General features: G+C 36.0%; 1 long non-coding RNA gene across 1 annotated transcript; it reads left to right on the top strand.

The window, feature by feature from the left end:
• Positions 1 to 11,776: 11,776 nt before the first annotated feature.
• Positions 11,777 to 12,864, top strand: LOC113309607. The gene is made up of 3 exons (XR_003340688.1): positions 11,777 to 11,905; positions 12,026 to 12,195; positions 12,689 to 12,864. It is a non-coding gene; the product is annotated as an uncharacterized LOC113309607 (long non-coding RNA).
• The last annotated feature ends 3,527 nt before the right edge of the window (positions 12,865 to 16,391 follow it).

Genomic DNA, 16,391 nt, shown 5'->3' with positions numbered 1-16,391 from the left:
GGGCTTGTCACTTTCTTCTTCAACTGATTCAACTACTGTTGCTTCTTCTGTTCTGATTACTTCATTAGAAGATTAGTTTCTTTTTACTTTCTATTTCAGTACATTGTTCTGTTCTTTTGTGTCAATGTGATATTGTGTTACTTAGTATCACCTTGAAGGAGGTGTATTAGATAATGTACTTGTGTCAATAGTATGTGTGACAGGTCAATGATAATCAACAATTGACCTGACTGTTATTACATCCTTTATGTTTTCAGTGTTTGTGTAATTGCCTATTTAAGGCACTGTAATAACTGTGTAAAATTTATCTTTTCTATCAATAACAATACTAAAGTTCTCTCAAGTTGCGAGGACAGATGGTCTTGCAGTCGATGGAGTAAGCAGCTTTGTAACCGCAGCTGTGTGCTCGAGTCCCTTTAGCCAAGTGAGATTGGACGTGAGAGAAGATGAAGCAGGAAAACTGTGGTCAGTTCATATTGCAGCTGCGAAGATGAATGGGATGTGTTCAGATGCCTGCATTTTGTGGAGTTGTACTGCCGGAATTAAAAATCTTATGTTGTAGCCGAGAAGTTCAGAGAACAAGAGCGGCACCGGTGGTGATGGTTTGTTGTGGTCTGAATTTGGACGAGCTGTTGCAGTCGTCAGTACTCGAAAGTGCTTTTGATATCAAGGGTTTTTGAAGGCTAGGATAATTACAGTTAGCAATGGACGAGGTTCAGGGTTCAATCGACGGAGTGAAGCCTGGAATCTGCTAGGTAGGATGGTTGAAGTGAATGATGGTATTGGTGGTTCTTACTCGGACTGAAATTTGATTTGTTTAGTTGGTGGAGCTGATTAAAATCGGAGGAAAATGTATTTGTTCAATGGATGATCGCTCCTGTTGATTGAGATAGCTGAAGGGTTAGTAAAGGTCGGGAGATCGAAGTTGCATATAGGATGGAGTTGGCGTGGAGATTGGAATGGTGTTCGGACCGGGCTCTGATGGGTGTTATGTTTAGATTTGGGCCTTGGCAATCTTCTGCTGGGTCTTATTGGGATTTTCCGGAGGACCTACACTACAAATTTTTGGGCACTACTCAAAAATGGAGGGGGACTACTCTTCATTTTTTGGGTGGATGTTTGAAGTAATTTTGAGTCACCCCTTATCTATTATTTTTAATATCAAACTTTCCCTTGGTAATAAAATTAGTTAGTGTATTGATTAGTGAGATTAAATTAATAATTTGATTTTTTTCAAAAGAAGAATTATTGAGAGGGTGAAGAAGAAGATGAAGATGATAATGAAGATGATAATGAAGATGAGGGTTTTGGAAGAAAAAAAGTTAGATATTTTTCTTTAAGATCCACAACAAGAGTATGATGTTTTGAGTACTCACGGATACTTCAAATTTAGTTAATGGTACTTGAATTGGCCAAAACATTCCTAAAAATGAACAATTTACAAATTGATTTCGGTTTGGTTAACTAAAAGTTCGGCTGGGAAAATAAAATGAAAAAATTTGCGACGTAACCGAACTCAATATATAAGTTTTCAGAGAAAAGTTAGGTTAGGAGAAAAAAATTGCAACGTAACCGAACTAAAAGTTCGGCTGGGAAAAAAAATTGCGACGTAACCGAACTTTTCTCTGAAAGAAAAACCTCCATTAAAGTTGAGTTCGGCTAGTTCGAAATTTTTTTTCAGATAATTCCTAGACGAACTTATCTCTGCAACTTCCATTTTCAACTCATTTTGATGATTACTTCTCATTTTTTCAACTTAAAACGAATGACAATTAATGGGTTTGTTATAATTTTGATTTTGATTTTGTTTTGTTAATGATTTAAATTAAGTTGTATATAGAGGTGGTTGTGGTGGTGGTCAGTGGTGGTGGTGGTTAGTGGTGGTAGGTGGTGGTGAGCGGCGGTGGTGATGGGAGGAGGTGGTTATATATATAGGTGGTGGTGATGGGAGGAGGTGGTTAAATATATATCGGTTAAGAGTAGGTTAGTCATTTCCACACTTTAGGAAACCCCTTATAATTATATGGTAGATATTTTGTCACTTTGTAGTCCCCCACCATTTTTGAGTAGTGCCCAAAAAATCGTTCAAAATTCTTCAACAGAGAAACCAGAAAAGCGAGGCCGGACTGGGATTCTTTGGAGGAGGCTGCGGCTGAGGTTTCTTCGGCTGTGAGAGCGGCGGACGGGAATAGGGTTTGCAGTTATATTTTCCTAGTTCCATTTCGATTTGATAGATCAATTTCTCTTGAATTTATTTATGGCCTTTAAGAAAGCCATGTCTTGCTAGACTTTTTGTAATTAGGGTTAATCTTTGAAACCTTTTGGGGTATTAGGCTATTTGAATTGATTAATTGAGAAAAAGACCATTATGAATTGAATATGATTAATTCTTAATATTGTTTATCGATTTATTGAAATATGAGTTGTCGCTTCACCGGTTTTGTAGAACCTTTGTGCATGATTGTTAGGATAGCAAATATATTTGTCCCATTGTCTGATTTTCATACTTGGGTTAATTCCTTTGATGGGGGGTATGCTTAGAATAGCCAGGTATTATTTGTGAACATGTATTTAGTTTCGTATTATTTTCTCACTAATGCAATTTGATGGTGTATGCTTGGATTTAGTCTTTTGATGTGCCATGCTTAGGGTATCCCAGTGATATTTGCGACTATAATACATATAATAGGTGATGTCGATAGAACAAACGACAAATAATTATTCATGAGTTATGTTTCATTTCAGTAATTGAATAGATATAGTGGTGGATACGATAAAACCCTGGTTACCGTCTTTTCTATTAAATCTATTTTATTAGATTAACTTTATTATTTCGTTACCAAATCCAAAAATATTGTTCCTCATTAGTTTTATTAGACATATTGATTACGGAAATTCCACCACTCCCCGTGGGTTCGACCTGTACTTTCTCTGTCTACTAGTAAGACACCGTGCGATTGCGGTTATCACATATAGGGTTCTCTCGGAATCCTATCAGCTGTGTAATTGATATGTTATTTATATTAGCAGAACAAAGGAAAACACAAAGGGGGTTGAATAAAAGTAAAATAAAAAGAATAATAAGTAAAATAAAGATGATCAAGGAATCCTTCGCCGTTACCAAGTGATAACTGGATTGGTATACTTATCTATCTTCATTAGAACCATTCATCACCAACCGTAGGAAAGCAGCTGGCGCAGTGCTATCCCCAAAGTCCCTTATGTAACCGGATACCGAAGTGCTCGTATATCAAGTTCTATCCAACCGGAAGCTTTAAGTTATGTGAACTTAGGTTGATCCTAGCAGTTAGACTCTTAGCGCAAGGTCCACTTACTAGTGTTGTCTTCACACACGATTGCTCCACAGAATCCCTCTGCGAGGTCTCACGTTCTCTACTTGTGTAGTATTATTCAACAATTACATGGATATCCTAACCATTTACTAGCAATAGAATGATCAATAGATTAATCCAATTGTACACTTGAACAATCTAGAAATCAATCATAAACCCTAATTATAGTGAAAACAAACGATAAGACGATAAAACTCTGAATAGATTTATATAATAATGTATCTTCACGCTAGAACATTGAATTCATCCTCAATCAACAAAGGTTTAGCTTCTCATGATTACACAATTACCCGGTTTCCCCCTAAAGGGGTAAACCCTAAAATATTTTATGAAGAACAAAAGTATAATATGAGATGAGATATTAAAAGATATTCTTCTTAAGGCTCTGGATGTCCTCTTATATAGAACTCTCAAAGTTAGGATTTAGAATCCTTCTGTGACCGTGTTTCCTTGAGTTAGAAGTCAATTTCGCGTCCAAATATGTCCCAGGAAGTTGTCAGGTTCGGCTCATAACTTCCCGACCTTTCCTGGACGACCCTGACAAGTGAAATTTACTCCATGCGAGTGTTAGGTTCGGCTCACTTGATTAAATTGATTTTGGGCCGAACACTCTCCTGTATACTCTTCGAAAATATTGATTTTTAAGCTCCGGGTTCGGCTGACTCGAGCTGATGAAGTTATCGACCGAACCTCTCTCTATATCTTCAAGTCTTTCAATCATGTTTTGCTTATAACTTCTTCATCCGAACTCGGAATGACCTCATTATTTTTACGTTCTTTTCGTATTCTCGTTCTCTTCAAGATTATATTAAGAACTCTTAGATTTGAATGAGTTGAATTTGGACTTTGGCCTTCCTTCATTGATAGACTCCACTTCCTTGTTCATTTAAGCACTTTGTAGCTCCTTTTCGGATGATTCACCTGATATGACACATAAACTAGAAAATAATCATAATAACAAGTAATATGCAAGAATTATAGCTAAAACAAGTATAGAATTGACATTATAAACATGTAAATTAAGCACTTATCAGTCTACGACACATGTGATGTAGCAATACATCCACGATGAGGAAGTGAATAAGTCGTGCCGACAGTTGGAGGAGTAAATAGAGTAATGACCTGACAATCAACCAAGTCTCCCTAGCAAAGTGGAACTGGTTCAACCATGCTTTCCCCACTTTTCTACTATTCCATTCCTCTTCAACCGTCACCACTTACTGGAGATCAATGTGTTAACTACCTCTACTACAAAATAGTTCCTGAACATATGATAAGATAAGTCATACCACAACTTATAAAAATACACACAAAAGTTTTTTCTTGGTATAACAAAGAGAAATCAGATTCAAAAGCAGTTCAACACATCATCCACAATTAGTTATCATTGATCTCAACACATTCTCAGCTTCCCCTACAGATCGACCCTTTTCTTCCTTTGTGACCGAATTGAATACGGAACAACCATTTTTTGGTATAGCCAGAGTCCTACAGATTAATCTCTCGAACTCAATGTACTCCCGAGTAATGCATATGTTTAAAGGTTTAGACGACTGGCTCCGTTTAACATATGTCTACTCCATCATTTTACCTTTCGACCAGTAAGACGTTTTTACCCGCAAACAGATTGGCGATCGCAGTGGGAGATTAGTTTCTCGGTTGTAAACAAAAATTTTCAAAAATGTTGATCTTAGGTGAGGCTCAGTTACCAATCCCAATCCCAATCCCAATCCTAACCCAAAAGCTGCTAGCATTAGAAATAATGGTGGTACTCTTGTCATCCATTTCATTTCCAACAATAGTGCTACTGATACCACCCCTCTTGCAAACAATACTGGTGTCAATACCAACACTAATACCGACACTGTTAACAATCCCTTCTTCTTCTGGTCTCATGGGAAAGTCATGAATGATCCTCCTACCATAACTGATCTTATATGAAATGCGGGGGTCTAACAACCAGACCCAACAATTCGTTTGGAAATCTGAGAGGACTTACTCCAATACACTTCTAGAGAATCAACTAGACAGTCAGACTCAATCTAGAATAAAGTATATCAAAGAGTTTAATATCTCTAACTCTTAATTCAATCCGCAGTCAAAAAATAGAAATCCGCGAGCCCGCTTGAATATAAGAGGAATTACTTGAACGGTACCAAAGACCAATGTTCAAGTATCAATCAATATAAATCAACAACCAAAGGTTGGATATTCTAATTGATTGATCTTAACGCATAACCTGTGATATTTCAATTATATAACAAAATATAACGCAGAAAAGAAATAACACAGACACCAGAATTTTGTTAACGAGGAATCCGCAAATGCAGAAAAACCCCGGGACCTAGTCCAGTTTGAACACCACACTGTATTAAGCCGCTACAGACACCAACCTACTACCAATTAACTTCGGACTGGACTTTAGTTGAACCCTAATCAATCCCACACTGATTCAAGGTATAGTTGCACTCCAAACGTCTCTGATCCCAGCAGGATACTACGCACTTGATTCTTAGCTGATCTCACCCACAACTAAGAGTTGCAACGACCCAAAGTCGGAGAATTGATAAACAAATCTGTATCACACAGAAAAGTCTATAGGATTGAATAAATATGTCTCCCACAGAAATACCTAAGAGTTTTTGTTACGTCTTTTGATAAATCAAGATGAACAGGAACCAATTGATAAACCGGACTTATATTCCCGAAGAACAACCTAGTATTATCAATCACCTCACAATAAACTTAATCGACTAGAGAAACAAGTTATTGTGGAATCACAAACGATGAGGCGAAGGTGTTTATGACTACTTCATCTTGCTTATCAGAGATATAAATCTCAAGCCAATTTTACAGTTGCACTCAATCACGATAGAAACAACAAGATCAAATCACGCAAGTACAAAGAGAATAGTTGGTCTGGCTTCACAATCCCAATGAAGTCTTCAAGTCGTTAACCTACAGGGTCTCGAGAAGAAACCTAAGGTTAAAGGAGAATCGACTCTAGTTATGCAACTAGTAACACACAGGAGGTGTGGGGATTAGGTTTCCCAGTTGCTAGAGTTCTCCTTTATATAGTTTTCAAATCAGGGTTTGCAATCCAAGTTACCTTGGTAACAAAGCATTCAATATTCACCGTTAGATGAAAAACCTGATTCAACCAAGCTAATATCTTTCAACCGTTAGATCGAACTTAGCTTGTTACACACAAATGAAATGTACCCTCATTTAGGTTTATGTAACTGTACCCAAACGTGTACACCATGTTGGTTCACAAATAGTTAACCGAGATTAGCCATATGATTACTCTCATATCAACCTTATTCATCTTAACCATAACTAGTTCAAATGACTCAAATAAAACTAGTTAAAGAGTTGTTCAATTGCTATATTCTCATGGATTTATACAAGAACAAAATTGAAGCAAAATCAGTTTAATTCACTCGAATCAATACATGAATATTATAGCCACGGTTTGCAAAGATTGCATTCCTTATTGATAAATGTTTAGGTTCATGTACAACCGATTTTAGAAGGTAACCACTTAAGTACGCGTACTTAAGTAACCGTATTTTTGAGTTTGGTTTTTCAAAACTCACCAGAAATTCACGGACGTGAACTTTCCGCCAGTACGCCTACGGGTACGCGTACTTAGGTAACTTAATGAGTTGGTTTTGAAAATCCAACATCAAAAGAAATTCACGGACGTGAACTTCCGCCAGTATGCGTACGGGTACGCATACTTATCCAGTCTCCTTCAACCATTTTGTATACACACAAGTATGCATACTTTAGGTTCCCGGTTTTGGACTTATACACAAATGTGCGAACACACTCTATGCTTATATCCAAAGAAGGTTACACGATTCTAAACTCTTTATTTCAATCATTGAAATATTCTTCTATAATGACAATAGTCGTTTTCACACACTATTAGCATCAAAGAAATTTTCAAGATATTGAAATAATTATTATCGAAACATTCCAAGTCTTACACCAAATGATTGTATCACACAAACCATGTAAGATGTTACTCGGAAATTTTCTCATGATATAAGATGAACTTGGTCGAAGCGAAAGCTTACCAACACATATTTCGAGAAATATGCAAACGGGATATACTCAGCTCGAAATCTCAAATGTGTATATAGAAAATTATATCGTAATACGACTTATGTCTCAATATAGGATATAGAGTATAAATAGACTTTTCCAAGTGATAGATGAGTTTAAATCTCCACATACCTTTTGTCGATGAAGTTCCACAAGCTCTCCTCAGTAGTTCTTCGACTTCAAGTGATAAACGCCGTGAAGTCTAAGCTCAACTACACAAACTATGTCCTAGTCCGAGAATCTATAAATAGGCTAGATATAAAGACTTATAGTTTTGATCAGTAACATTGGCAAACATGCTTGAGATAGCAACGCATGCGAGTTCGACCGAGCAGTGCTCTAACATTATATATGCAAACGCAAGAAACTCTTGCCAAGACAAGGATATATGGCTGCAATGCAGATGAAACTTCTCACTTATCTGAAGACATTGAAAATACAGTTATCATCTGATCAACGACAGCATCAGAAAGAAAAAGCTAAGGAAACTTCCACAACCGATGACCTTGGAACCTCCACAATCCATGTCCTAAAAGACGAGGAAGTTTGTGACGTCACAAATCATCCACCACCAAAGGAACAATCAAACTTCATTACTCGTGGAGATTTGGAGTGTTTCTTGGAAAATTGTGGAAAAGAAGGATCATCTTCTGTCCACCGTCACCAGCCTCCCAATCCTCCTGATGTGCAGAGGTACCCCTTCCAAAGGGATACACCTCTCAAACATTCACGCTTTACGATGGAACCGTCGACGCTCGGGAACACGATTCACGATTCTTTGAATTATTGGGAGAACCTGAATGTAATCACGTCCTCCGTCTCAAAGAATTATTGAAGTCTCTAACATGCAAAGCATATAAATGGTACAATAACATTGCACCAGGCAGCATCGCCAGTTGGTGTGAATTGATAATGCCTTCTGCCTACCATCCCTAAGGGACCAAATATTAATAGTTGAATCAATAAGAAATAAGAAAGCACCTCCACACGTGTATAAGTTAAAAGACGATAAAACTAAATTAACCATTAGTGAATATTAACATCTCTGCTAACATCGAGATGAATAAAAACACCACCAGAATGGCAAATCATACCCGATAGTTTTTTTCCAGCTGTAACTCATATTTGCGGCTAGGATTTTTCATTTTCCAGCCGTATGTATGTCATACATACGACCGAGAATTCTTCATTTCCCAGCTGTATGTCGTACCTACAACTAACTGGTCATGTTTTCCCAGCCATATACTGGTGTTACAGTTAGGATTTCATGATGTGAGTTAAGATAGAGATGTTCTTGTTTGAGCATATACTTCTTCATATTCTTGTAAGGTTTTAAAAAAAAAATCTAGAAAATTCCTCCTTTTTCTACTTCTCATCTAAATCAAAAATAAAAATAATAAAAGAATTTTAAATATAAATTAAATCATTAAACTAATTCAATCATTAATCTTAATTAATTTAGTTAACCCCCCTTTATTAGCACTAATTAAATCGAGGGCATATTTAGCCATTAACAAAAGTAGTAGGATATGGATTTCTCAAGATTGCTATTTCACGACCCCTTTTTATTTCGGCCCTAATAATAGGATAAGGGGTACCATCAGTGTTTTTGGGATATACAAGAACACCCAAACAAAAAAAAAAACGCGTTATTATTCCCGCTCATTCACTAGAGTTTCCTTTCCTGTGTCATCATCTCTTTCTATAAAGCTTCATTAACTAGTGTTTCCTTTCCTGTACCATCTCTGCAGTTACAGTATCATCAAATCTTTCCCGCTCTGTTTCTATTATAAAGATTAGACTTTCCTTTCCTGTCTCAACAACATCTCTGCTGTTACAGTATCATCCCCTTTTCATCAAATCTTCAATTTAGGGCTTAATCTTGATTGTGATTATGGGTAAGCGAAGGATTGAGATCCAGAAGATTGAAGATAGAAAGAAGAGAAATGTTTCCTTCACTAAGAGACGACAAGGGCTATTCAAGAAAGCCGCTGAGCTATGCCGTCTTACCGGTGCTGATATTTCTCTGTTAGTAATCTCACCTGGTGATAAACCCTACACTTTTTCTTCTTCTTCTTCTTCTATTTCTTTGAATGATCTAAATTATAGGTTAACCAATACCATTAATGTTAAAGAAGAAAAAGTTGCTGATGATGAGACGTCTAGGGTTTCTGATGATGGGTTTTGGTGGAATAACCTAAACCCAGAAGAAATTGATAGTATTGAAAAGTTAACGGCTGTAAAAAATCAATTACTTGATGTGAAAGAGAAGGTTGCACAGAGAAAGCAAGAGTTGCTAGCAGCAGCTAAAGCAATTGATATTGCTACCTCTACTTCTACAACTACTACTTTTACTGTTGTAGAGAAGATGAAGGAGGATTCTTCTCCGTTGGAGAATGATTTGGGAATGTTATTATCAGATTGCTATGATGATGCTCCGAATTGGTTGCCTTCTATTGATGATTCGGGAATGTTATTTGAGGGTTTAGATTATTATGAGAGTTGGTTGCCTGTTGATAATTTAGAGGTCAATCTGAACTGAATTTTTGAAGGAGTTAGATGGGATTTAAAGTTATAGAACAAACTCATTGATTAGTATTTAGTTGTTGTTTATGTTTATTTTTGTTTGTACCAAGATTTATTGTTGTTAGTAAGTGAGAATCCAAGTACTTATTCTTTGTTGCAGCTGTAGTTTGTGGCAACATATGAACATGAACTTCAATTTTGTATTTGGTTGTTGGTTTTGTTTATACAAAGTTCTGTTGTTGCTAGTACTTGATAAACTGCACTGTTTATTCTTTGATATTGAATCTGTTTAATAATGCATGGGTGATTTGTAGCAACATAGGAACAGCAACTTCAAGTTTTTGCTATAAATTGTGTTTCAATAACCATTAAAACTTTGTTAGGGCCTTTCAATGGTACTGCTATTGGTCATTATGAGTAACTGTTTTGTTGCTTTAATGTACAGCTTGGAATTGACACAGTCCTAGTCCTTGTTGGCCGTGCAATCTTGTTGCCACCAAAACCTGCCAAGGATGCTGAGAAATCCTTCTCTTGCCTCTCCCTTCTTGGAAGCATTCTTCCAATCTACTACAAGTAAGGAAACCTCTCCTTTCTTGGAAGCATTCTTCCAGTCTACATACAAGTAAGGAAACTTACTCATTCATTTCTATATTTCCTTGTGCATCTTATGATTCTTACCTAATTGGTTATGTGAGCTGTGAATCCTAGAGGGAAGTTATTGCTGAATTGAAGGCAGCTGGTGCTTCATGGATTCAGTTTGACGAACCCAAACTTGTGATGCATCTTGATACCGGGAAGTTGAACGCGTTCACTGATGCCGACTCTCAGCTAAAATCTACTCTATCTGGTCTTAATATTATTCTTGAGACCTACTACTTCGCCAATCTTCTTTCCAAGGCATACAAAACCCTCCACCTGATTAGTTTTGGAATTTAGATGTGGGAATTAGTTTCCTGATTATGACTCTTGTCTTGTTCAGTATTCTGACTTATGCACAACTCTACATGAATTACATCCTATTCCTCCACCTGACAGAACACAAGAAGATATACCTCTTCTTCAAACTGTATGATCCGCAAAAAGAACAACTGCGGTAGGAATTGAGATTTGAGTTGCCATTTTTTTATCAGATAAGTTTCAGACGTCGTTTGAGTTTTGAAACACTTTCATTATTTATAAGGTATGTGGGGAGACTTTTTATGAAGGAAAGTGGCTAGCCTATGGAAATTCTTAGAAAGCTTAATGAGATGGCTGGATTATCTCCAGATGAAGAGATAGAACTTTTTTTAAGTTTGTTCTTCTTTGATATTTCTGTGACTCTTGTTGGTGTGCTTAGTTTTTTGTTCTGTACTCCTCTAGCCAGAAATGCAAGTTTTAGTTATTTAGTGATGCAAGCATCTGATAAGACCTCATCTTTTGATGCTAGGAAATAAAGTTCGTGCCCACAGTTACATGTGAGCACATATATAAGGAATTCACATCCCGCAGTATCCTAGTGATTTAGATTAATGGCATCATTAGTCTGTGCAAATTTTTTTTTTCCTTATTGTTAATTTTTGTTTCTATTTTTGGCTTATATTGCCTTTTTTGTTTTCATCTTTCAGCTTGACGATGGAGACATTATTTGTTTCCAGAAACCCCTTCCCAGCCGATAGTATGACACGACATATGTTCCTTCTTTTCTAGAATATGTTCTGAATCGTCGGGTATATTTGACTCACACTTCCTGGTAATGTTTAAATGTAGATGGTAGGAATTTGTCCAACTATACTATGACAAGAAAAATAAACCCAGTTGAAGAAGCTTGAGCACATTGATACGCAATAATTGAAAACATTGTTTATTCTGCTTGGTTAGGTTGTACACTTCCAATATCTGGAGAAACTGAAGGAAGATGATTTCTCTCTAGAGCTGTAAGTACTTTCATGTTCCAAATGTCTATTGCTGTCTTATTTTTATTTTATTTTAATTTCTTTCTTGCAGTAACTTATGTGCCTCTTTTTTTTTTTTTTTTTAAATGATCATGGTCGAAGGTATTTACTTATGATTATGTCACGGAAAGCATTGCTCCACATCTTGGTTTGGATGACCCAACCAATATCAGTCTTACTCCTCACAACTATTGCTCGCAGCAACCTATAGCTCAAGCCATTAAGTACCAAGGTTTTGACCACTTGTCTGAGATGTGATTCACCACAATCAGGTAATTCATCACTCTGAACCTAGCGTTCTAAGGCTTGCTCGATCTTGTAAATCAAGTAGCTATTACATTTGAGCGCGCCACTGAAACTTCCTTAAAGGGTTTTCAATCGACATAAATTTGATATTTTGTATTTCGAAGTCTTGGACATCCCTCTACCAGTGTTACAAGGTTTAAAAACTCTGAATATTTCTTTTCATCATGCAAAAAAAGATGTGAGGAACATATTCCACATTGGTAAGTTACTTGAATCATGTTCAGGCTGTAATTCTAGTTAACTCTGAATGATATGTTTGCAGACTGTCATTCACTGACTTAGACTTCCAAGCAAAAGTACAGTAAGCAAAAAGTTCATATTCCTGAAGTTTTTGTCCCTTAATTATTTTTTTGATCGACAGTGATCAGTTTGTTGTTGGATTGTCTTCTAAAATATTTTGCAATCTAGTGAAGTCCAACATCTTACTTTATTCTATTTCTCCTGTCTTCATTCTTACAGATTCTAGGGGAGGAGAAGAACTTGGGTCCTCGGGATTGCTTGGTTTATGTTTATCACTTCATAGAAGATGCATCTGAGATCCAAAAGTGTTCGGTAGTAAGACTTTAGTCCCAGTGTCACTACCAAAACCTACCATATCTTGATATATGAAAACTTAGCTGCAAAGTCTAGATGTACATTGTATTTTTAATAGCATTTCATGAAAATTTGCATGTAAAGCATGTCGTGTTTGAATGTCAATTTTGCGTGGTTCAACGACAGGTAAGAATTTTGGGAAACCATTTTTATTGATCATCCATGAAGAGAATTAGCTGAAGTCAAGTTGCGCATTCAGAAGAAATTGAATGTTTCACTTGGTTGTTTTCGAGGTTTAGAAGCTATTCTATTGTGGAGGAATCACATTACATAATGACATTTCACGTAACTTTGCAAGAACATGTTAATTATTATCAATTATATTTGACTGAAATTTCCATGTATTAACTTGATTTAATTATTTTTATAAGTGGAAGTTTGCAAGCTTATCCTTTACCTGATTACCTGGGGACCTGGACATAGTGTCCAAATGTTTGCTGGTGTGTCTTGTGACTCTTGTTATCCTTTCCTCATTTTATTTACAACCTTTTTCTATGTTAACCTAACCCGCAAAGTTGATTCGTTTCAGAGAAGAGGTATTTGTGGATCAGTGCCTTGACTTGGAGCAGTCTGAGTCTTGCGACTCCATTCTGACAGTTCCATATAAAGATCAAATAGAAATTAGGGAGATACGATTTAATTTCATGTTTTGATTGCTATTGAAGCGTGTAAATAAATTTTAAGGGCATTGGCAAAGTTAAGTACATAAGATTACACCTAACAACATTTTGGTAAGATGCATACAAGACTACAAGTTAACCTTGTTTTTCACTCTTAAATGCAATGGTCTACATGGGTGAACCGTTTGACGGGACTCAAATATGGCATTGGAGTTGAACCGAATTTTATGTAATGTATCGTATATGTAAAACCCAGTTTACACAAATTAACTGGGTCTAAATGTTTTGCTCATACACGGATTCACATAAGTAAACTTACGTGATTAATCCGTAGGTTCGTGACGACCCATGTTTTTACCCTATTGCTAACAAACGCGTCCACTGAAAAACCAGGGTCAGTTTCAGATTACAACAGTGTTGACCAGTCAACCTATCCACATTCTCCTATATCTTAACTTGTTTTTCACTCTTAAATGCAATGATCTACATGGGTCAACCGTTTGATGAGACTCAAATATGGCACTGGAGTTGAACCGAATTTTATGTCATGTATCGTATATGTAAAACCCAATTTACACAAATTAACTGGGTCTAAATGTTTTGCTCATACACGGATTCACGTAAGTAAATTTACGTGATTAATCCGTAGATTCGTGACGACCCAGGGTTTTACCCTATTGCTAACAAACGCGTGCACTGAAAAACCAGGGTCAGCTTCAGATTACAACGGTGTTGACTAGTCAACCTATCCACATTCTCCCATATCTATTCCGTTTCACAAATCGTCGTATCGATTTCCCGCTTTTTAAAATAAATTTCTCACAGAGCTCTTTTTCGATATCGCGGGTCTCTCGCTTCCAGGATCGAACTCTTTCTAAAGTTTTGAAAGATTCATCCTTCATAAATCTTGTTAGTGCATAGTATGTTGGAAAACGATTAATAAAATATTATTTTTAAAGTTTTAATAAAATTATAATTTATTGTTTTCTTTTGTGAATGAAAAAACTTATTAGTCTCACACCGTGGAGTTTCCACTTTTTAGTTGTTTTAAGAGACTACAAGTAGTATATAGGTAACATGTAAAAAGTATATAGGCTCTTTCAATTTGCCTTTAAATTATAGCTATTTTTTTTGGAGAACTACAAATATATTAAAAAGTAAAAATTTGATATAGTTGTTGAATCGCGCTGTGACGAGGTCATCCTCGTGACAGCTTTTGTAAGGGTGCACTTTTTGGCCCTTAGATATAACATCCAAGATATATACGAATCTTGAGACAAAATTTAACAAATTAATTTTTATAATTAATTAATTTTTTATTATTATCTTTTACGATCTTTTAACTTTTTATTTAATTTTAATTCCTCCTTAGTCCCTCTAAAAGATTAAATCTATTCTCTAAAGAAGATTCCGATCATTCCCTAAAATGATAATAAGATTATACCTAACGTAATTACAAAATCTTGATTAACATATTTTCTTATAATTAATAAAAAAAAAATACAAAGATGCAAATGAAACCTAAGATCGTATGTTTGTCAAGACGATTATCCTGGTGCTTTAATTTTTTTATATTCCTATCAATCTCGAGTCGTAGTTGGCTTTCTGCCATTAAACAACACCATGGATGTTAAAGGTGCAAATATCATCAAATCAGGAAATAGTTTTCTCCATGCCTATGCTATAAGGATTGTTCCTGGCATTTCAATCTAATCAGGTCGTAGTTTTCTCCATGCCTATAAGGATTATTGGCTCATGGCATTTCCATCTTCCCCACGGGTTGATCGATCCCCCTTTTGACAAAATTGTTCGTAATAATTCATAAAAAGACAGATCTGTAGCTTATCATATACAAGGGCATCTTATAGTGATTATTATAAAATAAACTACAGTATCCATAAACCTGATTAATTTGATTTGTTTCGTATGCACATAAAACATTTACTGAAGAAGGAAGCTGAAAAAAATAAAATAAGAAGAAGAGGAGGAGAGGAATCCGAGTGCATAGATTTAATTTTTTTAGAGGGACCAAAAAGAAACAAAAATCAAATGAAGGGATGTGTAAATAATAATTATAAAAAGAATTTAATTATAAAGATTAACCTATTAAATTTTCTCTCGAGACTCGTACTCATCTTGGATCTCATATCTAAAGGCCACAAAATGCACCCTTACAAAAGCTGTCACGAGGGTGACCTCGTCACAGCATGACTCTATAGTTGTTTATACTCGTTGCATATGTGATTCAAAGAGCTTTCCAAATATATAAAATTCACAAAAATACGACGTACCATTTGGAAGACATGGAGTTTTAAATTATTTTTCATCATTTTTATAAAAATGGCACTTTATGTAAATAAACGATTTCACATATTGCTATTTTTAAGTCCCTATTTTGTTACGCATTTCAGTCCATATTAAGATTTGTTAACCAAATGGTCCCTATTCCGTTAAGCATTTTGGTCCCTATTCAGTTTGGTGAACCAAAATCCGTTTGGTTAACCAAATTCCGTTAGGTGAACCAAAAATGAGTAAGGATTTTTGATTTAGCTTGTTTGCATTAAAAAGGGGGGAGATATAAGATTTTAGTCCCACATCGGGGAATTCTTCTTCTTAAGTTGTATTTATCAATTATATAAACAAATTCACTACTTTTGTAAAATCTATCAGAAAGAGGTTTCTCTATATTTTAGAGGGACCCCCAAGGGAAGATATTTTATATGTTTTCTTATGCGTTCGCGATTTTCCTTAAGGGTTTTTTCGGAGTTTCCAAGCTCAAGTTGAGCATCTACTACATATGCTAGTAGTAGGTGTAGTAGGGTGTTTTGTCCTAGAGATATCCGTCCTGTGAGGGCTATAGCATCACTCTTGAGTGTAGCCGGGCGCTAATGTCTTAAGAGCAGCGTGTTGAACACGTGACTCACTCCGTTTTTCAAAGTTTTTCCTTG

Source organism: Papaver somniferum, chromosome 9 (genome assembly GCF_003573695.1).
Source record: "Papaver somniferum cultivar HN1 chromosome 9, ASM357369v1, whole genome shotgun sequence".
In the NCBI taxonomy this organism is placed as follows: domain Eukaryota; kingdom Viridiplantae; phylum Streptophyta; class Magnoliopsida; order Ranunculales; family Papaveraceae; genus Papaver; species Papaver somniferum.
The sequence above is the reverse complement of the archived record's forward strand: the minus strand, read 5'-3'. Positions and strand labels throughout refer to the sequence as shown.